General features: G+C 42.0%; 1 protein-coding gene and 1 long non-coding RNA gene across 2 annotated transcripts in view; one reads left to right on the top strand and one right to left on the bottom strand.

The window, feature by feature from the left end:
* Positions 1–27,847, bottom strand: part of LOC307175928 — a 91,693-nt gene that overhangs the window by 3,272 nt on the left and 60,574 nt on the right. The window contains exon 3 of the long non-coding RNA XR_013824556.1: positions 1,100–1,282. This is a non-coding gene — a long non-coding RNA (uncharacterized lncRNA). The remainder of the gene's footprint in view (positions 1–1,099; positions 1,283–27,847) is intronic.
* The window catches only part of NKAIN3 (sodium/potassium transporting ATPase interacting 3), a gene marked incomplete at its 3' end in the record, with an annotated part of 507,014 nt that overhangs the window by 443,026 nt on the left and 36,141 nt on the right, over positions 1–27,847 (top strand).

Here is a 27,847-nt window from a genome sequence, read left to right as displayed (position 1 = left end):
AGTGGATAAACCAAATGTCACGTCAATTCTGCTCTGAAGGGGTAGATATGTCCCTAAAAAATTGTATAAGAAAAACCACAGGATTTATGGGGGAGAGGGGTCAGGGGAAAAACAGTTAAAAACTTCATCAATGACATATGAAAAGATATGAAGCTATTAAGATGTTAGCACAGTTTTGCACATATTAAATGGCTAAGAAATAGGTAAATATTACAATAAATATGGTATTTTACCTTGAAAGAAAAAGATCTGCAGTTTGCTTGTGAAAGTGGGTGACAGAAGGGTCCCAGCCTGAGACTTATTGTGAAGAGGTGGAAGAAAACTTACCTGAAATTTGATGGAAAACTGTAACTTCAGAAGCAAATGAGCTTGGTTCATAACGCATGTGGTAAACCCAGGTAGCTGGGAGATGCTGGTGGTGTGTTCGTGTGTGAATTTTGTGGTTTCCTGCACAGCTCAGTTCAGCTGGCTGCAGCTTTCTGTTTGCTTATTTTTCTCACCGACAAAGTCATGCATAAGCAAATGCAAAACTTGCATTACTTTAAAATTGTTCCCAAATACATCAATCACATATTTTCAAAGCAAGCATTATAGCAGAACTGACTGTACTTAGAGCCTCACCTTCAATTTATAGCATCTGTCAGAGAAAATCATGCTGGCCTCTCCCAGCACACCCATCCTCCACCCCCAGAACGTCCCTTGCCGTGTTAATCACCAATTTCATCCTTGTTACTTTTTTTTTTTTTTTTTTTGCGGTACGCGGGCCTCTCACTGTTGCGGCCTCTCCCGTTGCGGAGCACAGTCTCCGGATGCGCAGGCTCAGCGGCCATGCCTCACGGGCCCAGCCGCTCCGCAGCATGTGGGATCTTCCCGGACCGGGGCACGAACCCGCGTCCCCTGCATCGGCAGGCGGACTCTCAACCACTGCGCCACCAGGGAAGCCCCATCCTTGTTACTTTTAAGCACCAACTGCCCTCTGCCACCGGCCCATTCTAAGGCCACGGAGCAAACACACCCAAGGATGCAAACTGACTAACAGTAAACCCCACAGAAGTCCTTGAGACAAGAAACCAGATTCGGTTGCCCATTTCATGCCTACCTTGGTCTAGCTGGCTACAAAGCTGGTAGGAAAACAACTTCATCAAGCTTTTGGGAGCTTTCCAAAATTGTCTGTTCCAGGAATGCAAAATCCAGCTCCCGAGGGCTTCACCAGAGGTTTCCTGCTTTTTCGTTTATGGCACCAAACTGTATATAGAGCTTCCCACTCAGCATCTTCATCCACCTAAACGACACAAGGAAAGCAGGTTATTTGGAGGCATGGCATAGATTGTTATGTTATCCAATGTGACACCTCTCCCCTCCCCCACCACGGGAGGCCTGCATGTGCTAAGACACGACCCAGATGCAGACGCAGACACTGAGACCTCGTGAGAAGATGAGATGGTACCCTGGCGGTGAGGAAGTAGGTCAGCAATGACGGATGGGAGAGCAGGGTGGGCTGGGTCAATCTTTGGGCTGCCTCCAGAGAGAAGAAACCTGCTTTAGGTCTTGTTCTGAGCTTCTCTGTCCCTCAAAGCTTTCTGAGATGCTTACCTGGGCCTCAGCCCTCTTGCATGTTGAGCCTGCCTCCGCTCCTGCACCAAAGCTAGCATCCCAGCTGCTGCTTTGCGGGGGCTTAGTGCTTTGGCGTGTAGTTTGTACCTTTCTCCTTAGCCTTGCCGGGAGCCATGATACACCCACCCCGTCTCCCCACCATGTCTCAGTGACTCTGTCAGAGCTCCACTGTCACAATTATCTGCCGGGATGACAGTTCCCTGTGTCTCCCTATGGACTCTAATCCTTTGGCCTCTACTTCACCTCAGACTGTACCTGCCTAGGGGAGCCAACAGTGACATCCCAGAAAGGGATATTTCCCTTGGCTATGGTCCTACAGGGAGTTCCTGGGGGGTCTGTTAGACCACCATGAAAACAAACTCCTACAAGTTTTCAGTTTGCATCATTTTTAAAATATTGTGAGAATTCATTGTATTGCTTGAAAGGAGTCCACTTAGTGACTGTAAAAGAAATGGCATCTTCATTCTTTCCAAGTGGTACAACTTCAATGCTATTTTGTAATTTCTGATTATACTAGGATATTAGCCTATTTGTTACTAAAAACTATTTTGCTTTTTTCATTAGCAATTTGACATCTAATCAGTGTTTGATACTGTGAATGATTTTAAGATTAAACCATGAAGAGGTTTGAATCAGAAGCCTTCACTTCATATCCTAAAATAAGTTTAAATGAGTGAAAGAATAAAGACAGATTCATCTCAATGTGACATGAAGGAGCTGACATGGAACATTTTTTCATTTATTCTCTGATGTCACTTGTGAAACAGATGAACTCTCTTGATAGCCGTATGATACACTCAGGGCTCCAATTGTTTCCTTGCAGTATGAAGTTGTGCTTGTCCTAACCAAATTTCTACATTTACCGTCTTGTATTTACAACAATCTGTTTGATCCGCGGTTCAGTTTGGCTACAGGTACTATTGCCAAAAAGTGAATATACTGTCAGGAATCAAATTATAAAAACAATATTAATAAAACTAGACAGCTGCCCCTTTGTATTTTAAGGCATTAAAAAATATGATTTGGCTTCCCATTTATAGGACAGAGCCAATGCCTCATGTAAAACATAGTCAAAGGGAAGAAGAAACTTTCCACAAAAGTGACAGGGTGTGAAGCAGTTTGGTTCTAGAAAGAAGATAGTAATTTGCACAAAAACAAAAAAGAAAATATGCTATAGAAGCAATGAATGAGATCATAACAAAGTCACTTAGGAAATCATTCTCTGTAGTTGAGATGAAGTAAAAATTAAAATATTTTAATGTTGAATATTAAAGACATTAAAGAAAACGTGTTTACTGAAAAGAGGATCCGATATTAAAAACTTGAAAGGTTCAAGTGAAAAATAATTTAAGGCATTTTCAGGGAAGAAAGAAAGGAAATATTTAGCATTTGTTATAATATCTGAGTTCCCCTTCTTTCAGGCAAACAGGTGCTGAAAATCATGAAAAAAGTCTTAGTTCTAAATAAAATACAGTCAAGAGTTTTCAAAGGTCCCTGAAAATCATTTTGGAATTGGAGAAGATAACATTGAGGTGATATATAGGTTTTAGGCAAGATAGGACACAAGTCAATGACTTGAAGAAATGGAAAAAATACAGACACAAGAAATAACACAGAGACTGAAAAGAATAAGACTACTCCAAGGAGAAGTCAGATAATACAAGTTTGGGGTCTCAGATCAGGAGGAAAGGTGGCCCAAGTTATTCTTTCCATAAACTCTAAAAAGAGCTTTAAAATGGTTGCTTTACCATCCAAAAATACAGGAGTGAAAAATTCCAGGTTTAAGTGTCCGTGTTGTGCATATGTATGTGTGCATGTGTTTTGTGTAGCTGTATGTGTATCCACATGTGTGCATGTAAGCGTGTTCCTGTGCACGTGTGTGCATGTGTACGTATGTAACCATACTAGAGAATCCAAACCCTTCAATCCTTCACACCAAACATCTCTCAAATTAAGGAAGAGGTAAATCAAAGCAAGTAATTTATTACTCTTTAATTTTATTAAAAAAGACTTTAATGTATAAAAGTTTTCAACATCGTGCCTAGAACTAAGTTATCATCAATGCCTGATAATTACTATAGTCATTATTTTTACTCATAAACATACTAAACACTAAACCAAAATTAGACACACCAGAAAGTTCAGCAAGAAGATAAGAGATAGAGGAGAGAATTGAGAATTGACTGGCCAGCGGATGGCTGTTATTCAAATGGGAACCTCCAGCCTCCACTAATACAGACCCTACGTCCCTGACTGCTATTTTCTGAGTAGCCTGTAGCCCCACAGTCAAGTTAGGCAGGAAAGAGTCCAGGAATAATGAGTCGCCATAATAAATTTCCTACTAAAGTGCACTGCCCAGTAGCAAGAAATGTTAGTTGATAATGACAAATCCGATAGCCTGATGCTGAACTGAGATATTTAAAGCCGCATATTACATCCTTTTAATAACCATGCTCCACTCGCAGTTCAAAAGCAGAGAGTAAAAAGCTTTTCCTTGAGCCATCTCCCCAAATGGAATCGATCCCTTGGTTGTACATGTATGAGTATATTTACACTGAAAATCTGTACATAAATTCACCAACACATGCACAGAGAAATGTAGTACCTCCAGCAGTGAAAGCATAAAATGGTTTTAGGACAGATCAACACATCAACTAAATCATTAAACTGACAGGAGACCCTGTACGCTATTCTCATGTCACTCTGAAAAGAAGATAGTGGATCTGACTAGAATGCATTAAAAGACCAGGCTGGGGACGTCCCTGGTGGTGCAGTGGTTAAGAATCTGCCTGCCAATGCAGGGGACACGGGTTCGATCCCTGGTCCGGGAAGATCCCACATGCCGTGGAGCAGTGAAGCCCATGCACCACAATGACTGAGCCCATGTGCCACAACTTGTGAAGCCCTTGCGCCTAGAGCCCGTGCTCCACAACAAGAGAAGCCACCGCAATAAGAAGCCCGCGCACCACAACGAAGAGTAGCCCCTGCTCGCCGCAACTAGAGAAAGGCCTCGTGCAGCAATGAAGACCCAACGCAGCCTAAATAAATAAATAAATAAATTAAAAAAAAAAAAAAAGACCAGGGTGTCTGGAGATTGAAAAGCATCTTTAAAGGAAAAAAAGAAGAGAAGTGTGACTATTAGAAAAGGAAACAGATGTTCTCGCGAGAAAAAAAGCCAAATTACGAACTCTTGAGCTTTGCAACAGTTTTAAATGATCCTCTGTGGTGCGGCCTAAGAACTTTAAACTTTTAATGAAAGCAAAAATCATTTTATCATACTGATGGCAGAGTATTTTTTCTTTTCGTGTTTCCTTTTCATTCATTCTTGGTTCGTTTTCATTTTTCCCCATGACCCAGTATTTGCTTCCATTACAAGCTAGGACCTTACTAGCAAAGGGAAGTGGACCAAGGAGGCATTTGTCTCAGTCATTCAGGCAGAAACAGTTTATATCGAAATAGCAAGGTGTTTCAGACAAAACAGAAATTTTGCTTGGATTAACCCCACATCTGGTTTGTTTTCAGACATAAAATAAGGTATTGATGATACCACGGCACTGTGACTTTGATCCATCCAGTGCCCTGAGTCCTACCTGTGCTTTGGGACCCTTTTGTGATCACGGCAGTGTTATCATCTGTGTGAAGGCTTCCTTTTGAACACCATTATTCAAGTCTCATATTCTGAAGAACTTAGTAAGGGAAAACTGCATGCCTTCAACACTGATAAACCCTGAGAGGCTCAAGGTCTAAACACGTGAGGGAGTGTTGATAGGACTGTCATCACGTGCTCTGCCTTATGACAACAACGTGGGTAGTGTTTCCATAACCTGTCCATAGACTTCTAGTGATGGATCCACAGCTGGACAAAGCCATCTCCTGAATTAGTATTCAGACCTTTCCCACGGCTGCCCACAGTGGAGATGGGGAGAAAAAGTAAAAAATTGAAGCAAAACGTCAAAAGATCTAAAAGATTAGATTTTTTTCCTCCTTGCCCCTGTAGCTTTCTGACAACAGACTATTGATGGGAATGGAGCATATGAAAGAAATGAGTGAGGACGAGAGAAATATAACCTGATCATGGAAAGGACAGAATGGAAGGGTGGTGTGCCTTGGTCTGCGTGCCCTCGGAAATGGCCTTGGCTAAGAATGTTTTGGAAAAGACATGTCTATTCTAAAGAGAAGCTGTTTTTAACTTTTTACAAAAATACTTTTGAGAAAGAAAAATAAAATTATTGGGTTTTGGTGGCATTTTTTCAATGGGAAAACTAATTTAGAAGGAAGATGAATGACATCGAACCTGAGGAATGAACTTAAGTAGGACCCATCTAGAGAACTGACATCAAGTAGAATTCTTTTAATTTAAAAGGATTAAAAGGCAGAGTAGAAACTCATTTTAAGATAACAAGGTAAGAGAACAAAAAGAAATGAGGCCTCCACATGGAGGCATCCAGGAAGAGCAGAGCTGGGATGGGGGAGCGCTGAGTCCCTGCCTGGAACTCCCTTCAGAGGCGCAGTGCCCAGCCAAGCACTAAGCCTGGGCGGGGGGCGGGGCAGCTTTCCCTGACACCTGGCAGGTAAGGACTTCATCATCGCTTGTGCTTGGGCCTGAAAGAGCACACCTAGGATCCTACCTAGAGTCAGACTCCTCACCCTCTAGTTAAAAACTTTAATGCTAAAATGATCCGTTAGTCCTACCAAAATCAGATACTTATTTTATATTTTATAAAGTAATCAGATACTTTATACTTTTTTCCCAATGAACAAATGGGAGAAGGTTTATTTTTCAGTTAAATGATGGTGTCAACATAAAGAAAGATACAAAGATCTAATAGGAGACTTTGCATTTCAACCAAGGCTCAGATACGTTCAATAATCTGCTTTATATCAACCTTCCCGTTTTTGTTGTTTGTTTTTCTGGTGTTTCAGGATGCTGGGAGGCTCTTTTAGTACGGCAATAAATGGATTAGATGTTTGAAGGGAAGAAGGTATTTGCTTTGTTAGGTTTACATTTCTTTCTGTACAAGAATTCAACCTATAAAATCCCAATGGAGATAATACCTTGGTTAATCAAATAACTCTTTTCTTAGCAGTTAATATGTCCTCCCGGAAAAAGCAAAACCTAACTGTGCAGTTCTCCTTGTCTGACGTGAGAGTCTTGCTGGTGGCAGAGGCATTCAGCACTGAAGCACCTCAGCTTAGCCCCATCCACAGTTACTGCTGCTACTCTTGAGAACTTGACCTCTGCCGTTGCTGCTGTTGACCTAGACATCGACATGGGGCCGCCTACAGAGGGCCCGCGTGAGGGGGCTCTGGGCCGGGCATGGCCCTGTGAATAACCCGTCCAGCTCCCACAGAGCAGAGAAGGCCGTTCCCTGGGAGGTCAGCAGCCTTTCCTGCGGGTCAGTTTGGTGTCAGGTCCATCCCATCGCCCAGAGAACTGTAACCCTGTCCACAGGCAGATGTCACAAAAGCTCCTTAAACTCTGGAGGCTTCCCACAGTCCTAGATCTTCAGGCCCTACTAAGATGCATATGTAACGCTTCCCCTGCACCAGACACTACATGATCCCTTTACTTATAATAATTCAGTTAATCCAAATGGAAATTCCATTCGTGGGCTAGATATTAGTATTATCACCCTCATTTTTAGAGGGGGAAACAGACACAGAGAGAGGAACTTGTCCCTAGCCACACATCCAGAGCGGAAGCTGGGACATGCACCCAGAATTCTGGACATATTGCCACCTCACTGAAGCAACTGAATTCACACAGCTCCTTGAGATCACCCAGTGCTTCCAAGCAGATTGCCCAAGGCATCAAGAGATGGAGAGCCTTTCTGAAAAGCCCTACCATCAACTCCCCGACATAAAGAGTGTTCACTTAAAGTCCAGCATCCCATCCTCTTGCCAGGTCTTGACCCAGAGTTTAGTGTGGAATGAAGGGACTTATATATTTTTATATCAGAGCTTTGGGAGAGAGAAGGTAGAGAAACACAGAGATGTCAGATTTCCTTCAGTAACTGCACGCTTAGATTTAAATAGATTGATCCATTTTTCTTTAAAACAGGAGTTTTTAAAGATTTACTTATGGTTTTATACACACACACACAACCTTCCCCAGGTCCTTCCATTTTACGATAAAGACAAAGCAGGATGTAGGTGGCTCGGGGATTCTCCCCATGGGGCCATCAGCTTGGAGACTCCTATTCCAAGTTACTTTGTCCTACTTGTAAATTGACAGAATCCAAAATCTACTGAACACCAGAAGTGAGGGGCATGGCAAAGGTCCAGGTGCCAGAGCTGGACTGTTAATTTCAAATTCAACTGAAGCGTCGCGTTGAAAATCATTTCTGTATTTGGTTTAATCTGCATATTTAATTAATACATCATATTGACTTTTTAATAGACTTTGTTTGTTTGTTTGTTTTGCGGTACGCGGACCTCTCACTGTTGTGGCCTCTCCCGTTGCGGAGCACAGGCTCCGGACGCGCAGGCTCAGCGGCCATGGCTCACGGGCCCAGCCGCTCCATGGCATGTGGGATCTTCCCGGACCGGGGCACGAACCGGCGTCCCCTGCATCGGCAGGCGGACTCTCAACCACTGCGCCACCAGGGAAGCCCTTTAATAGACTATTTTTTGGTTTCAGTTTTATTGAGATATAACTGACATGCAGCATTGTTTAATTTAAGGTGTACAGCAGAATAACTTGACTCATATATATTGTAAAATGATTACCACAATAAATAATAGTTAACATCCATCATCTCATACAGACACACAAAAAAATGGGTTTTTTATTATGATGAGAACTTTTAGGATCTACTCTCTTAGCCACTTTCAAATACACCATACAGCAGTGTTAACTATTAGTCATCATACGGTACATACATTACATCCCCAGAACTTATTTATCTTTTAACTGCCCATTTGTACCTTTTGACCACCTTCATCCAATTCACTCCCCCGCTCCCCCTTTCTGGTAAACAAAAATCTGATCTGTTTTTCTAAATAAGTTTTTTTTAATAGACCTTATTAGGTTCACAGCAAAACTGAACAGGAGCTACAGAGAGTTCCCATATACCCCCTGCCTCTACCTATGCACAGACCCCCACTATCAAAACCCTATGCCTGTGGTATATGGCAACTCTCTGTCCTTTCTGCTCAGTGTTGCTGTGAACCTAAAAATGTTCTTAAAAAACAGTTTATTAATTAATTTTAAAAAAACACTCACATCGGATTGGTCCATTTGTTACAATTGATGAACCTACATTGACACATAATAATCGTACAAAGTCCACAGTGTACATTAGAGTTCACTCTCGGAGTTGTACATCCTGTGAGTTTTAACAAATGTATGACATGTATCCATCATAAAATATATATATATGTATCATACAGAATAGTTTCACTGCCCTAAAAATCCTCTGTGCTCTATCTGTTCATCCCTCCCTCCCCACTAATCCCTGGCGACCACTGACCCTTTTATTGACTCCATAGTTGTGCATTTTCCAGAATTTCACATAGTTGGAATCATACAACTATGATTGTATGTATGTATTTATTTTGTATGTATGTATGTATGTATTTTCAGATTGTATGTATGTATTTTCAGATTGACGTCCTTCACTTAGGAATTTGCGTTTAAGGTTGCTTCATGTCTTTTCATGGCTTTTACAACCCATTTCTTTTTAGTGCTCAATACTGTTCCGTTGTCTGAGTGTACCACATTCACCTACTAAAGGACATCTTGGTTGCTTCCAAGTTTTGGCAATTATGAATACAGCTGATACAAATATCCACATGCAGGTTTTTTGCGTGGACATGTTTTCACCTCCTCTTAAATACCCAAGGTAGGATGAAATGGTAAGAGTATGTCTGGTTTCATGAGAAATTGCCAAAGTGTTTCCAAAGGGCACCATTTTGCAGTCCCACCAGCAACCGGAATTCCTGTGGCTTCTCATCCTCGCTGTTATTTAGGGCTGTCAGAGTCCTGGATTTGGGCCATTCTAATAGATGTGTCGAGCTATCTCGTTGTTTTAATTTGAAATCCCCTAAGGACATATGCTGTTGACCATCTTTTTATATGCTTATTTGCCAACCATGTATCTTCTTTTCTGAGATGTCTGTTCAGGTCTTTGGCCCATTTTTCAATGGGATTGCTCATTTTCATATTGCTGAGTTTTAAAAGTTTTTTGTATACTTTGATAAAGTAGCCTTTGATAAAGGCTTACAGTCCTTTATCAGATATGTCTTTTGCAAATATTTTCTCCACAAGTCTGAAGAAATATTTTCTTCACAAGTCTATGGTTTGTCTGCTCATTCTCCTGACAGTGTGTTTTACATAACAGAACATTTTAATATTAATGTAGTTCGTCTTACCAATTATTTTTCTAATGGACTGTGCCTTTGATGTTGGATCTACCAAGACATTACCATGTCCAAGGTCACCTAGATTTTCTCCTATGTTATTTTCTAGGAGTTTTATAGTTTTGTGTTTTATACTTAGATATATGACCTATTTTGAGTTAATTTTTGTGAAGAGTATATTCTTTTTTCTTTTCTTTGTTTTTTGCACGTAGATGTCCAATTGTTCCAACATCATCTGTTGAAAACACTCTCTTTGCAGTACCTTCACTCCTTTGTCAAAGATCAGTTGACCAAATTTATGTGGGTCTATTTCTGGGCACTCTGTTCTGTTCCATCGATCTATTTGTCTATTGTTTTGCCAACAAGCAAGTTTTGAATGAACCCTTCTTACTTTTTGTTGCACTCATCCGAGGGGTTCCAGAAAACTATATTCAATTTTTTAGCGTGGATTTATTAGACAAATGTGGTGTGCCGACAATGGACTAGGCACAAAGCTACACAGAAAAATAAGGTAAAGTGACTACAAGATAAAAAATTTAAATCCTGTAGAACATTAGAAGAGGTCCTTCAGGACTTCCCTGGCAGTCCAGTGGTTAAGACTCCCCACTTCCTATAAGATTAGATCACTCCCTAACACCATACACAAAAATAAGCTCAAAATGGATTCAAGACCTAAATGTAAGGCCAGACACTATCAAAATCTTAGAGGAAAACATAGCCAGAACACTCTATGACATAAATCACAGCAAGATCCTTTTTGACCCACCTGCTAGGCAGATGGAAATAAAAACAAAAATAAACAAATGGGACCTAAGGAAACTTCAAAGCTTTTGCACAGCAAAGGAAACCATAAACAAGACCAAAAGACAAGCCTCAGAATGGGAGAAAATATTTGCAAATGAAGCAACTGACAAAGGATTAATTTCCAAAATTTACAAGCAGCTCATGCAGCTCAATAACCAAAAAACAAACAACCCAATCCAAAAATGGGCAGAAGACCTAAATAGACATTTCTCCAAAGAAGATATACAGACTGCCAACAAACACATGAAAGAATGCTCAACATCATTAATCATTAGAGAAATGCAAATCAAAACTACAATGAGATATCATCTCACACCAGTCAGAATGGCCATCATCAAAAAATCTAGAAACAATAAATGCTGGAGAGGGTGTGGAGAAAAGGGAACACTCTTGCACTGTTGGTGGGAATGTTAATTGATATAGCCACTATGGAGAACAGTATGGAGGTTCCTAAAAAAACTAAAAATAGAACTACCATATGACCCAGCAATCCCACTACTGGGCATATACCCTGAGAAAACCATAATTCAAAAAGAGTCATGTACCAAAATGTTCATTGCAGCTCTATTCACAATAGCCCGGAGATGGAAACAACCTAAGTGTCCATCATCAGATGAATGGATAAAGAAGATGTGGCACATATATGCAATGGAATATTACTCAGCCATAAAAAGAAACAAAATTGAGCTATTTGTAATGAGGTGGATAGACCTAGAGTCTGTCATACACAGTGAAGTAAGTCAGAAAGAGAAAGACAAATACCGTATACTAACACATATATATGGAATTTAAGGAAAAAAAAAGTCATGAAGAACCTAGGGGTAAGACAGCAATAAAGACACAGACCTACTAGAGAAAGGACTTGAGGATATGGGGAGGGGGAAGGGTAAACTGGGACGAAGTGAGAGAGAGGCATGGACATATATACACTACCAAACGTAAGGTAGATAGCTAGTGTGAAGCAGCCACATAGCACAGGGAGATCAGCTCGGTGCTTTGTGACTGCCTGGAGGGGTGGGATAGGGAGGGGGGGAAGGAGGGAGACGCTGTGGGAGGGAAGAGATTTGGAAATGTGTGTGTATGTGTGGCTGATTCACTTTGTTGTAGGGCAGAGGCTAACACACCATTGTAAAGCAATTGTACCCCAATAAAGATGTAAAAAAAAAAAGACTCCCCACCTCCAGCACCGGGGTTGTGGGTTCCATCCCTGGTCAGGAAACTAAGATCCCACAAGCCACGCAGCACGGCCAAAAGAAAAAAAAAAAAGGTCCTTCAAAAGACACCAAGATAAGGCAGTATATGAAGGTGATAAATTAGGGATGCAAATAGTAAATCTTATGGTTCTATCTAGGAGAGAGCCATCACTTCCTACTGATAAAATCTAGCCATTATTGAGCTCTGATATGCACTTTTGTACAAATACCTTTTTTAATGGTTTAAAAAGTACCCAAGAAAAAAGGGGGAATTTATTCTGGTTCTTGGAAATTAAGCAGAGCAAATAAAGTGGTATGCCATTTGAGACTGTGATACTGTGATTAATAAGAAATATATATTTGGTCTTCCCCTTTTTTGACAGAGCTCCTGAAACCCTTGGAATTTCCAAAGTGATGAGTGATAAAAGTGTCTTTTATTATGTTACGAGGTGAGCTTTGGACTGCAGCCAAGGATGGGTTGGTTGCCAAGAGAAGCAACCATGTAATTAGAATTAGAATTTCAACCCCTCCCCACCCCCAGACCTCCAGGGTGGGGAGAGGGGCTGGAGCTCGAATCAATCACCAATAGCCAATGATTTAATCAATCATGTCTATGTAATGAAGCGTCCAAAAACCCCAAAAGGATGGGATTCAGAAAGCTTCCAGATTTTTGAACACGTCGTGATTTGGGGAGAGTGGCACACTTGAAGAAAGTATGGAAGTTCCATGCCCTTTCCCCATACCTTACCATATGCATCTTTTCCATCTGGCTATAGCTGAGTTATATCCATTTATAATAAACAGATGGTCTGGTAAGTAAGGTGTTTCTCTGAATTCTGTGAGCAGCTCTAGCAAATTAATCAAACCCAAAGAGAGGGGTCATTGGAACCTCCAATGTATAGCTAGTTGGTCAGAGCACAACTAATGACCTGGACTTGTGATTGGCATCTGACCGGGGTGGGGAAGAGGGGCAGCCTTGTGGGACTGCGCCCTTACTTAACCTGTGGGATTTGATGGTGTCGCCATGTAGATATGTTATAACTGAGTTGAATTGTAGGACACCCAGGTGATGTTGGAGAATTGCGTAGTGGCATGGGGGGAAACCCAGACATTGGAATTGGTACCAGAATTCTTGGAGACTCAGAATAGGCATGATTTGAAATTTCAGGGAAGTCCAAGGTAGAGTCAGGAAGCTTTCATGGCAAACCACTTGGGATCGGCCTTGAGCAGTGACCAGGATTCAGAGGGGAGCGTTTGGGGAGCAAAGGTCTGGCACTGGTATGAGTGTGGGGTGACTTTTAATCAGGTTTGGGTTTGAAAGGAGAAAAATGCATCATTACTATTTCTAGTTTCATCTTGGGAAACCACAATGGAATGGCATAATGAAAACTAAAATAATTTTGTTTCCATCAATAAGATTTTAGCTGAAAACATGTATCAATATGGACTATATATTCACCTTCCCAATTAAAGTGTGGTATGTTTCAGCGGCTGTAAGAATAATTTATTTTAAACATAAATAGATCTTCAGCTTAGCTGACAGTTCTACCTGTTGGAACCCACATTATCCTTCTTGAATCCGTTGATCTGAAGCAGATTAAAATATTTTAATAAGCCCCCTTAGAAAGATGGTAGGCCAACATTACTAAACTTTTAAAAACACTGCCCTTCAAAGGGAATTATTGAAACATGTTTAAGCTCTGACAGCAAATAAGAATACCGACCAACAAACAGATCTCTAGCAAATGAGCATCGATAGCTCTCTGTCTCTGATTTTCCTTTTGTTAGTTAATTTGCACAACGATGAAAGGATATGTCCTGTAGATAGTTTCCTCACTCAAGCCCACTGCCCACACCCAGGATGCGAGTGGAATCCTGCTACTCAGACCACTTCTTCCTTACAACTTCTGTATGTTCCATGAGCTATTTTCCAATTTATTGGAAGGTCGTTTTTCTGCCCACAAGTAGAGTGTTTAATTTCTGCCTGTGCCCCTGAACAACAGTACAGAAGCAGCCCCCCGTTCGGAAAGGTATTCAAGCAGAGACAGTTATCATTCCAACTCGTCTGCTGAGTTTTCTTCTCCTCTAGCTGGAGAGCCCTTCGGGTGTCCACGCTCTCAGCACGTATGTGCTTGCACGCTCGCCAACTAGGGAGACTGGATTTGAGGTTCCCCTCCCAGCAGGGCTGGCCTGCTCACCCAGAAGGGAAGCGCGGGTCACCGTTTTGGAGTGTTCAGTCTGGATCATGTCACCTCCGTCATCACTAGATAAAGCACTTCCCCACGGCCAGGTAATGTGCCATTTTGCAACCTTTATAAGCCCTTTAAGATCATTAGATGGCTTTATCCCTTTAATATTTTATCCTTTGAAGACCACCAGAGGGCTGTGATTTTTCTCTTTAATGCCAACGAGACATCTGGGACTAGGGAGCGGCGTGGAAGAACACGGTGTCGCTGGACCCTTCTGGAAGCCAACGAGCAGAGGGGGGAAGTGGGGGGACAAATAGAGCCAGTTTGATGTCACTGTTAACTATTGAAATACTCTTCCTATTTATTATTTTAAGCAGAGACAAAATTTCATTCTTATTTGGCCGGTTTGCATGGTGACTTTGCTTTTCCTAAAATGCAAAAAAATTCCTAGCAAAGCCCTCTGACATGGTTTCTGTCTTAACGCACATCCCTCTCTCCCTCCCTGCCTCTCTTTCTCTACACCCCACTCTTCCCAGCCTCCTTCCTCTTCCTCCTCTTCTTCCTTCCCTCTCCCTCTCTCCATCTTGACACACATCGATATTATTAATTGAATGAAATAGCAGAGAAAGGATGTCAGGAAAGTCCGGGCTGAAAATTCTTTGAGAATCCATCAGTAAGTGGAGACAGGCTTAAAATCCTTCTATTCGCAGGATCAAAATTGTAGCAAAAGCAAAAATAACAAGACTGGGGCTGGTGAATATGTGTGAGGTAAAGGTTACAACAGATTCCATAGGTGACTTTTATCCATTAAAGTCATTAAATATATTTTAATTAAATATATTAAATATTTTATTATTAAAATTAAATATAATTTTTATAAAATATATAATATATATTTATATATTATATAATATATTATATATTATATATATAAATTTATATTATATATTATATATAAAATATATAATATATATTTTATATATTATATAATATATTATATATTATATATATAAATTTATATTATATATTATATATAAAATATATAATATATATTTTAAATATATTTTAGTAGTTCTTTGTTACACAATCATTTAATTCCTTTTCTGAGAAGAGACATCTCTAGGTATCATGTAAGGTAAAACCTTTCAGAATTAAAAAAAAAAACAACAGAAAAAAGGAAGGAAGCAGTACGGTACTCAAGATAAAAGTATTTCATAGTCACAGCCTTACATAGAAAGGTTAACATTTCAAATGACGTCTGCAAAATCTCCTTCCAAATATGCTTCCTTTCTACTCTTTGATTAACTTCACTTCACATTAGCACCATGGGGGGAAGCAGGCAGACCTTTTAAAACCTATCGCCATACTAACTGATGTGAGAAAATGTCTCTTGATCTAATGACTTGTGAATAAGATTTATCTTCACACTTTCCAGGCCGCAGTTATTAGCCCCCTGGTGAAATGCTCAAATTATATGCTTGAGAACATAGATACAAATATACAAAGCCAGGTGTGCCATTCTAATGCAAGTGACCATAAATTCAAATGTAAAGGAAGGAGATCTTAACGGTTAGGAGAAGATTCTCTCATGTCAAAACCCCAGTTCTTTTGGTAAAAAAAATATTTAGGTACTTATTTATTGATATATATATGGTCTTCTATTAGCTTCCAGAAATAAATAGTAGATGATACCACTCCCTCCAGGAGTCTGTCATTAATTTGGAAAGTTGAGACATACAAGCATAAAATGGTAAAGAAAAGGTAATAAGATGTGTCAGGCAGTGATAAGTAGCTTTGTAGGTCAGTTATCTGACATACAAAATAAAGGGGGGACTTCTAATACTTAATAGACTCCATTCCACTTTTAAAATACACGTTAGTGTAAACAGTTGGCTTAATAAGAAGAAAATAACTTGTGTAATTATTTCACGCAGAAGCAATCAGTGCTGGGCTCTCGTACAAGCAGGACATAGTTCTAAGTGTGCTTGAGGCAGTGGACTCTCTCCAGACAAATGCAGATACTTGCAAATGTTTGCATAGAATTTTTTGCTCCGATCCACTGGCTCAGGTCCCCTCCCCACTCGAGCTTTCATGTCCCCCTTTTAAGGATCACAAGATAAGAGGAAAGACTCAAACGGCTCAGAGGTCAGTCAATAGGGTGTGGGGATACTCTGGAAAATCTGAGACTGCTCAGTTTGAAAGAGCAGTAGCTGTTCAGTTTGAGCAGACTGGTGACACGCAGAACTACAGGTCCAATTCTTTTAAGGAAAACTAGATATTTGAAATGTTTTGTGACATCTTCCAAAATAATATTTTATTTCTGACAACCATCTTAACATTTTAAGAAAATAACACATGAACAAAATGAAGCATATCTGTGGACTGAAGACAAGGTTCCCCTCCCAGCAGGGCTGGCCTGTTGTTTTGTTTTTTTATTTTTATTGGAGTTGATTTACAACATTGTGTTAGTTTCAGGTGTACTGCAAAGTGAATCAGTTATAGATATATAGATATATATATATCCTTTTTTTGGATTCTTTTCCCATATAGGTTATTACAGAATATTGAGTAGATGTTTCCTCTAGTGATTCAGTGTGGCCTGGGGAAGTCAGGGAGAGCTGTGACATTTACTGATGAGTTACTTCCTAAATTGTGTGTGTGTGTGTGTGTGTGTGTGTGTGTGTGTGTGTGTGTGCATGTGTATACATAAAGATATATACAACGGGGAAAGGTTTAAAAAGGAGGCAGCCACCCAGACACTGGAAATGTCCATGATCAACGGGTTGGAATGATGAGAAAGTATGGAACGTTTGGGTAAAAGAGGAGAAATTTTCCCCAACCAGAAGAGAGAAGATTGACTTTGTAGTAGAACAGAGCCTTGGAAGGCAAGTGGAGGTGTCTGTGTAAGCAGAAGATTCTTGACTGATCTTGATTAATTGCATTTTGATCATACATAAAGATTTATGCCTCTAAGATATTTGCCATAAGATGGCATTCCCAAGGAAAATCCAACACTGCGTTAGATGGATTAAATTGTGTCAATACCCAACAAAGACACATACTTTAAAACAGATTTCTTCCTTAGCCATTTATTCACTTGTTATCAATCACAAATATGAATTCAAACTCTTGGAGATCTGATTTCAGTGAGAGAAATGCTGGAGCTTTAATTATTTGGATAGCAATCCTGATGTGAAATTCTGCAGAAGGCAAGTCAGAAAATGAGTTGGGTTGAAAGTCAGTTATGCATGATAACTTCCATTCATGTACAAATATCTGATTAAATCCATATAATGCAGCTGGGTCCACTTTCATCTTTAATGAAAAGAAAATATCACTCAAAGGATGTGAAAACAGAGACTGAAATTCGAAATATGTTTTTCGTGAACACTCACAGAATTCGTTTCTCACATTACTGTTGTTTCTGTTTCACTTGTTTGCTTTTTTGTTTGTGTTTTGTTGTTATGGTTTGTTTATTTTTTGTATTGGAGTAGAAGTGCTTTACAGTGTTGTGTCAGTTTCTGCTGTACAATGAAGTGAATCAGCTCTATGTATGCATATATCCCCTCCCTCTTGGACCTCCCTCCCACACTCCCCACCCCCCCATCCCACCCATCTAGGTCGTCACAGGGCACTGAGCTGAGCTTCCTGTGCTTTATAGCTGCTTCCCACTAGCTGTCTATTTTACGCATGGTCGTGTAGATATGTCCATCCTCATCTCCCAGTTCGTCCCACCCTCCCCTTCCCCCTTTTATTTGCAGTTGTTAGTTGTTGTTATTATCTAAGAATGAAAACTCTAAAAAGGACACAAGGGAATACTGTAAAATTTAAATTTTCCTCCCAGCCCTTAAACCAGGGTGGATCAGTTCCCCTCTCCAGTGGCAACAGCTGATATCAATTCTGTGGATAAGCTTCCAGAAATATTCCGTACATATAATACCAGCCTATAATTGAATTTAGCTGCGTATAAAAGAAAGCCCGAGTATTAGTTATGTAGAAGATAGAGACGTGCTTGACTCTCATCTGAGAGGGATATGGATGCAAGCACAGCAGGCCTACAGTAGTGGCTCCACGGTCACCAGAGAATCAAGCTCTTTTAATATTTCCCTCCTCATCATTCTGATTTCAGATCATTCAGTTTTCTTCCTGAAAATCACCTCGTGATCACAATATGGTGGCTAGGGTGAAATCTATCACGTCAACATTCCAGCCAAGAGGAAGGAATAACAAAAGGGCGTGCCTCCCAGCGGTCAGCTCCCTTCAAAGAGCTTTTGGAAAGCTGCGTATCACATCTAGTTGACTAGCCTTGTCAGAGGAGGTAGATTTTAAGCCAGGCGCTTTGCCACTCCCAAACTTAGGGATTCTAATAATAAAGAACAAAGGAACAATGCGTATTGAATAGGCAACTAGCAACCCACTACAGCATACAAGGGAATACCCATGTGCATTCCCTCCCCCCAATTTTTTTAAACGGTGGCACGCTATCCGTACTCACATTGCTTTGACTCTATCGGCCACATTGGTTAGATTTCAGTAGGACCAAAACCAAAGGACAAAATCAGGGGCTGATTTCTTTCAATGACAGGCTCTGTCCTACCCCAAATGCTCATAACAACAGTTGCTTCCTGCCCTCCTTGCTGTTCAAAGAGCTGCCTATAGACCAGCAACAGCAATACCACCTGGGAGCTTGCTAGAAATGCAGGATCTCAGGCCCCGCCTCAAATCAACTAAATTGGAATTTGCAGATTAACAAGATCCCAGGTAATATGTATGGTCATTTGAGTTTGAGAGGCAGTGCATGCCCTCAGCCCTTGTAAAGTCCCAGCTTAGTGAGATGCAAGCCTAGTAATATATTAGGAGCCCTCTCCCAACTCACTGTTAGGGTCTGGAAGTAATTCCATAGCCTTCAATGAGTAACCAGGGCCAGTGTGAGCATCAGGCTGTATACAGTAGTCCCCCCTTATCCTCGGGGGATAAATTCCAAGACCCCTAGTGGATGCCTGAAACCACAGATAGACCAAAGCCTTTATGTATAGTACTATGTTTTTTCCTATACATACATACCTATGATAATTAATTTATAAATTAGGCACAGTAAAAGATTAGCAACAGCAATAATAAAGCAGAACATTTATAACAATATATTGTAATAAAATTTGTGTGAATGTAGCCTCCCTCTCTCTCAAAGTATCTTATTGTACAAATGTAATGCCTTTTCCATCGTAACTAAGCACTTATCACTCACTGTGGCCATAACTTTGCAGTTTGAGGCACAACAGTGAAACTAGCACGAATTCCTTCCTCCTTCTTCACAATTTCACCAATTTGTTCTTACAATGGATCTTAGCAACCTCAGCATATGGCTTTTTTTTCTTTCCTTAAGTCAAGAACTTTCACCTTTTCACTTAAAGGAAGCACCTCACCACTTGTCTTTGGCATATCCAAACTGCCAACATCACTACTCGTGCATTTGGGGGCCATTACTAAGTAGAATAAGGATTACTTTAACACAAACACTGGTCCTCTGATAACCAAGTCAGCTGCTAAATGACTAACTGGCAGGACATGCTGAACAAGGGGTGATTCACGTCCCGGGCGGGTCAAAGTGGGATGGCATGAGATTCCACCACGCCACTCAAAACAGGGAGCAACTGAAAACTTATGGATTGTTTATTTCTGGAATTTTCCATGTAGTATTTTCAGACTACAGTTGACTGAGGGTAACTGAAACTGCAGAAAGAGAAGCCATGGATGCAGAGGAACTCACGTCCTTCCTGATCTATTCCTAACTGTGCCATCAGCCAGCATGCTTGCTTATTTTGCCCTAATTTCTTGGGCTGGATTCTTTCCTCGAATCCCCACGCTTCCCTCTCCTCAACTGGAAGGAAGGTGGCTTTCAACCCTAGCTGCCTCTGTCCCTGGTTTCTGTATCTCCTTTCATCTGAAGCTGCCTTTGCTTCCAGTCTCCTTCACTCTCCTCAAATGCACTGCACTTGTTTTCCATCCTTAAAACCAAGAGCTCGGCGAATGTATCACTACCCCGAAGCTGGATCCTGGCTCTCTTTCCTCTCTTGAATCGGGACAACCTCCGCTAGGGACTAGAGCCAGGATCCCAGCTGACTCTGACTCTCTCCTGAAGTTTGTTTGGAGCCAGTCCTTCCTCCCCCAGATCCCAGGCAGATCTTTCCTACCCTAAGTTTGTGCCAAGCCTGGATTGTCCCAGCTTGTCCCCTTTGACACAAGGGCCGTTCAACATCACACCCACATAGGACCATGCTGCTGCTGTCAGAAAGGAATTCATTGCTAAGCCCCACCATTGACCTAGCCTTTCGGTCCACTGTCAGCACAGCAAGCATTGCTTCTAGGCGCTGGGGCCGCTGAAGTCCAGAGGCAGGTGGGATAGAGATGGGGAGGCCTGGCAGAATCTAATATTCACAGTCCAGTTGGAGCTTCATGTCGACTGATTCTGTGTGAATTTTGACGGATAAAAAGGCCATTAGATTTGAAAAAGTGTACACTGCTAACCTTTACAAGAGCAATCTCAGCAGAAAAGTAGGGCCAGAAGCCAAATGGCAGTGAATTAAGGAAGGAATGAAAAGCAGAGGAAAGCAGGCAGCTAATAACAACATTCATTTCAGACGTTCATGCGTAGAAGGAAGAAGCTGTGAGACGTGAGAGAATCAAGTGACAGTTTTGTAAGATAAGGGAGAACTAAACATTTTTGAAGGCAGAAGGAAAAGAGTCCATGAAAAGGAGATATTGGAGACAATGTCTCAAAAGAGCAAAAGAAAGATCTTTGAAAAATCAAGATAAGAAAAAACATTAGAGAGACGGGAGTGATCCTTTAAAAAGGAAAGACTCCTTACCCTCAGATGCATTAAGAAAGAATGAAGGAATGCATGGAGAAAGAAAATACAGTAAGGTGTGTCTGTGTATATATTGATCGGTTCACTTTAATAGTCTTACACTCAACAAAGTAATAAGCAAGAATAAGGATTGTGTTGAGTTGGATTCGGGACTTCCATGGGATCAAAAATGTTTATTGTAGGGCTTCCCTGGTGGCGCAGTGGTTGAGAGTCCGCCTGCCGATGCAGGGGACGCGGGTTCGTGCCCCAGTCTGGGAAGATCCCACATGCCGCGGAGCGGCTGGGCCCGTGAGCCATGACCGCTGAGCCTGTGCGTCCGGAGCCTGTGCTCCGCAACGGGAGAGGCCACAACAGTGAGAGGCCCACGTACCGCAAAAAAAAAAAAGAAAGATGTTTATTGTAGGAAAAGTCTATGGGAACAATCTATTAATGTATTCTCCTCATTTGAATAGATGGGAAACTGTGAATGAAAAGATAAACTGATTTGCCAAGATGGGCTCAGAGGGATCTCACAGCTGTCAGGATTTGATGCTATGTAGAGGAATTCCTGAAGATCATGAGCGAGACATTAACGCAGAATTTGCCAGGTTCTGGAAATGAAGCTGAGGTCCAGGCTGAGGCTGGGAGTAAGCTTGAGGAGGAAGATGAAGCCACAGTTGAAACTGAGGAAGCTAAAATTCATTTGTTCTTTTTTTTTTTTTGGTTGTATTGGGTCTTTGCTGCTGCGCACCTGCTTTCTCTAGTTGTGGCGAGCAGGGGCTACTCTTCGTTGTGATGCACGGTGTGCGGGCTTCTCATCACGGTGGCTTCTCTTGCTGAGGAGCACGGGCTCTAGAGCACAGGCTCAGTAGTTGTGGCGCACGGGCTCAGTAGTTGTGGCTCACGGGCTCTAGAGCACAGGCTCAGTAGTTGTGGCGCACGGGCTTAGTTGCTCCACAGCATTTGGGATCTTCCAGGACCAGGGATCGAACCTGTGTCCCCTGCACTGGCAGGCAGATTCTCAATCACTGAGCCACCAGGGAAGTCCCAGTTCATTTGTTATATTTATAAGGCATGAGCACTATAGTTCTGCTCTACTTTGTGACCCAAGAGGAGGAGCAAAGAAAAGAGAAGGAGAAGAAGTGATACAGGGTCGGGCTTGGTTTGGCCCATCAATGAGCAAGAATGGTTGGGAGCCTAGGGCTGTTGGGAGGGCAGCATGAGCCACTTTCCACGCACGGTGCCTTCTCAGTGGAGAAGCTCTAATGAAACCCAAGTCTTCACTGTCTCAGGTCTTGCCCAGTGAATATGGAGACATTCTAAACTATGTCAAATACGTGGACTTTGTAGACTAATGACGTACACTTGATTCCTGATTCCACTACTAACTAGCTACGTAAACTGAAACTAGTTATTCTGATCCTTCATTTCCTCATCCACAAAAAAAAGATACTACTACTCACCTTACAAATACGCTGTGAAAGTTAAATTCTGGAGAACTTAGCACTAAGTACCTAGTAAATACTCAAATGTCACCACAAATGGTTGCATAGGTCTCTTCTTCTAATGAAATAGAAACAGGCACCATAAAATATAAGGAGATATCATCTGTCTTGAAGTATCAGATTATCACCTAGCAATAGCTGTGTAATATATGCCTATTCAGATATTCTCTAGAATTCTCTACAGTGAATAAGATCATTCTCGCAGCTCAGCTCCCATCATGTGGAAAAGTAGAAAGCTATCACACCTGGTAGGGAACATATACTTTTTGTCAGTGATGCTGAGGGAGATACCTCGAGAACCCTTTCAAGATGCCATATTTTTAAAGCTCATTGAACACTATTCTCTCCCACTGAGTTTATGTGACACCAAAGCTTCTTCCCACACAATTTCTACTTCTCAGGGCAGAGTAGGGAGACCAGCTTTAACTACCACTGAACCAACCCTTAATGCCTTTCTCCTGGGATGCCCAGACAGCAAAACAGTCTCAGTCCGACAACTGGAACAAGAAACCAACAGTCAGAGCTATTGTCAACTATTCTCATTTTTAAACACCGGAAATAGAAGCAGAGGTACCATTTATTTTCACCCACAGCTACAAAAAAGATCGCCTATTTTTTACTTAGGATTTTTGTGGGTACAGTTTAAAGCATCTAGAAATTTCACTGGTTCTTGAAGTAAAATATTTTAATCCAAAACAGTTGAAAAAACAGTTTTAGAACTACTTTTCTTTCAGTCCGACCCCTCTTACCCAACCCAAATATCCTTTTTGATTAACACTCCAACTCCCAAATTCCCTTTCTGGAATGCGGTTACATGTAAACATTCTGCACTTTGATGGAGGTTGACAATTGGGCCTGAGATATCTACCTTGAAAATGCCAACCGGGACAACAAAGGTTGCCTAGAGCCAGCTTTGGCACCACGGGAACAGCTGCTCCTATGAGAGTCCCACTGACCCCACTGGTAGCACGTGGCTCTGTCTGAGATATTTGGATTGCGACAGCTTTAGTGTGGTTCATACAACCCAGAGCTCATCCCCAGCTTCCATAAATCACGCAACTCACTTTTATCAAAGGTAAAGAACCAAGATTGCTGCTTGTGTGGTTAAGTTTTCCTTCTTGGACCTGGGCAACTGTCTCATTTCTTGAAAGATGAATTTCACAAATTATAAAGAAAACTCCATCCTTCCACCATCCTACAATGGAATAGATTCTTAAACACATTATTTGAGGACTCTTAGGAACAAAAATGATAGAACTCCTAGAGATCAACACAGACTCTCTAAGAGTAGATCATAGTGAATTAACCTTGTTGCATTTTCAGTAATGATTGCTAGACTGTGCTTGGATCGAAATACATGGTGCACCTGAATTTCAACAAAACATTTAGCAATCAATTAAACTCCAATAATAATGAATTTGCCTGGACCCTGACAGGCACTAGAATTTGAAAGGAAATATCACAGCCTTATAGTTCTGGGATCATTCCAAAGCCATTTCATCTTAGGAAAAAGCTCTTAGTTTGGGCAATAAGAAAATGGATAACATTAGTGAAAACCGCCTCCTTTCTAATGATTTCAACATATTATAAGGAATAATGATGACTGTTGCTCATTGTATTGGAAAAGTATCTAGTAAAACGAAAAGTAAAGTCTAAAAACTCCAGATTATTAGACACAAGCATCTTGGAACTGTTTTATGCTTTTGACTCAAATCTTATACTTCTCAGGCTTTTTAAATGCTTTGGAAAGCTTAAATCATCATTTTAAAAGAACAGAGCATGTGGTGAGCAGTGGGGTGCGTGAACACCTGGATAGTACTTAATCCCATGTAAGATTACTATGAAAAAAATCTTGGGACTTCCCTGGTGGCGCAGTGGCTAAGAATCTGCCTGCCAATGCAGGGGACACAGGTTCGATCCCTCGTCCGGGAAGATCCCACATGCTGGGAGCAACTAAGCCCATGCGCCACAACTACTGAGCCTGCGCTCTAGAGCCCGTGCACTGCAACTACTGAAGCCCGCGCGCCCGAGAACCCGTGCTCCACAACAAGAGAAGCCACCACAATGGGAAGCCCACGCACCACAAAAAAGAGTAGCCCCCGCTCACCGCAACTAGAGAAAGCCCCCACACAGCGACGAAGACCCAACACAGCCAAAAATAAATAAATTAATTAATTTTTAAAAAAGAAAAATCTTGAGATTATAGTATAAAGGAGTTTGTAACTGCTTTGCCAAGTAAACACAGCTTTGGATTGTAGAAGAGCTGTATATATAGCAGCAGTAAGGAGAGAGGTCAGCATCATGGGCTACAGAGTCAGAGTGTAACTTCCTACCTAAGTGGTTTGGGGACAAATTGATTAACCTCTGTGCCTCAGTTTTCTCCTTCATGGAATGAAGATGATGATAGAACTTAGGTCTTAAAGATATAAGGGCTTAATGAATCAATGGACCCATAGTGTCTGCTAAGCCCTGTGCTGAGCACTAAACGTCCACTAGCTCAGTAACCCTCACAATAATCAATGAAGTGTTTAATACGATCATTTCCCCATTTTATATATGAGGAAACTGAGGCTCAGAGAGGTCAAATACCTGCCGAAGGTTGCTCAGATAGTAGTGGCAAAGGCAGTATTTGAACTGAGATCTCTCCAACCACAAAGCTGGGCTCTCAACCAGCATAACCATTAACTGTAAGATAAGCACTGGATTCCAGGAGCAAGGCTGAAACCCATCCTGAGAACCGGATACACTGGAGGAACACCAGAAGCAAGAGTTGCCACTTGTGGATTCCTCAAGCGTTAAATGGAACTCCCTGAATGCCTCCAAAGAAGACCATTGGTCCCGGGACGCTGAAGTTGTTCTAGAAGTCATGAGAAAAGAGATACAGAGGCTCAGAACCAAGGAGGGTGCAGGAACAGCACACAGGCGAGGTGGCAGTACTCATCACAGAGACCATCGGGAGAGGTCAGGCGGTCCATGACATGGGATCCTCCCCCGCCCTGGCCCTGAATGGAGGATGGGTGATCTGCTGCAGAACAGTGAAGTCCGGGCAGATCCTAGGCTGCGCCTCTGCTCCCCTCAAAGGTTCATTGGTTACAAAGGCTGGTGCACTGGTCCTGCAGCCAGTTGCTCACAAAGGACACCCTGGGGCCTTCTCAGAACTAGACCACAGTCTCATTCGGTCTCTGTTCAAGAAGGGAATTAGGTGGAATTGACTCCATGTACTAATTCAGCCAAGCGGGTCACAGCTCCTGCCACACGTCACTAGGTGGGACTTTCAAATACATCCCTCAAACAAATTAAGAAACCTGTGAAAACCCCACTTGATTACGGACAAGTAGACTTCCATTTTGCAAAATGTCTCCCCTTAAATTCCACAGATCGTCCAAGCAGAGGAATGCCTGTTTTTCTCTTGGGTTCTCCTAAGACCTGTAAAGTCTATATATCCACATAGAACTCCATCTGCAGCCAGGGGCTGAGAAGTCTACGGAGGTTGCATGACTGTCCCTGGATGGCGGGAGCAGTGTCCACAATCGACAGGGCTCCAGACATTGCCGTTTGTTAATATCCTCTCAACGACTCCCTTGCTGACTGAGCCAGCTCCTCAGTGGGAAGCGGGTGGCAGTGGACAGACACACAGATCTGTATGCCCTGGGGCAGTGCCTGGCTACCTAAAATGGGGCTCAGAGCACGGCCACTCTGCCATCCACTGTCTTTCAGTGAGTGCTCTGGGGATCTCCATTCTCAATACGTAAGATTTGGAGATGGACGTCCCACTGTCGGGTTGTGTGGTCCAGTGGCAAGCTGGATTTGAGGGCGTATTGGCAGGAATGTCCCTCCTGAGACACTGAGGGTGCCCACCCTTGACCCTGAGAGGCACAAGAAGAGTCAACATGCTCTAGTAAGCCAAAGCACAGATTCAAAATGAGTCATCAGAGCTAGAGGTCTGAGTTGTTAGAGAGTGAAGTCAACAGCTCATGATGGAAACAGGGACAGAAGATGGAACAGACAAGTTGAGGTGTGTCTGAGTGGGCTTCTGCCCAAGCCCAGCTTTTACTCCAGTTCCCTGGACCTGACTCCATGTAGAGGGTCAGGTATGGAGGGGGCAGAGCTCGATGTGACCTGGAGTAAGTTCCCATATATGCTCACCCAACACCCTACCCACCACATTCCGACACCATCACAAGAGCAACTCTTTAGCTCCAAGCTACATTTATGTGCATCTCACACATTTACAAATTGACTTTTAGCTTTATGTTTAAGATTGTAAAATGGGTAAAAACTAGAAGACGTTTTCCTTAATAGAAACATTTTTCTTCACATTACCTCGTAACACTCAGGTACTATGACCCTACCACACTATTTACATGATGCCACTGAAGAATCATCAAGCTTGGCCGTGGACACTTAGAAAGGTCCCAGATGTGAGTTACCTAAATAGGCTTGACTGTCTGTTTGTCCTGTTTGAACAATGCTCTTATTCCTCAATGACCTGACACCAGAAATGCACTGAGAACAAAGCTTTTTGCAAGTCAGAGTAACTCGTGTGTCCTCTGTAGATTGCTGAGCTGGCTTGTGCAGAGCGTCTGCATCATAAAAGCGTGTCATTAAAAAGCTTATCTTCCTTGGTGGAAGCCAGCAAACCATTTGTTTTCCATTTTGACTGTCTACACAAGTGCTTCTCATACACATAAGGACAGTAAATCCCCAAAGCCCAAAGTAATGTGATGCTGTTGCCAGTGTATATTTTTATGGTCATCGTAGAGAAAACAACTTATTTCCATATTCATTGATTCATTTGGAGCCCAGGGTGCCAGTGGGACTCTTAGGAGAGTGAAGCAAATGTCTTCAGATCATTTCAGGCTTCACTTGGCCTAGGACACTTCCATAAACAGACATAACACATTCTGGATTCCTGAAGGGTAAGTATGAGCAGTTTGATTAAAAAACAAATAGGTTAGGAATTACTAGGATTCCGAGGATACTGTCTCTAGAGTCATAATAATAAGAAGCCAGTCCCTCCGGGGACCTCCTCCCCTGAGGATCCTAAGTTCCCAGACTTTTGTTCTGCTGGGCACACAGAAGAAAACAGGTGGACATGGGTGACAGTTGCACGAAGAAGCCCTCCTGGAAGCCACAGAGAAAGAAACGTGTCCACACAGCTCTCTGCGATGAGACTGTCCACCTGCAGCCTTTCTTCAGTCTCAGAGTTTTTTTGTTTTGCTTTGGTTTTGGTTTTTTTGCGGTACGCGGGCCTCTCACTGCTGTGGCCTCTCCCGTTGCGGAGCACAGGCTCCGGACGCGCAGGCTCAGCGGCCATGGCTCACGGGCCCAGCCGC

This window comes from Stenella coeruleoalba (genome assembly GCF_951394435.1).
Source record: "Stenella coeruleoalba genome assembly, chromosome: 17".
In the NCBI taxonomy this organism is placed as follows: domain Eukaryota; kingdom Metazoa; phylum Chordata; class Mammalia; order Artiodactyla; family Delphinidae; genus Stenella; species Stenella coeruleoalba.
Note: the sequence above shows the minus strand (reverse complement) of the source record. Positions and strands in the feature narration are given on the sequence as shown.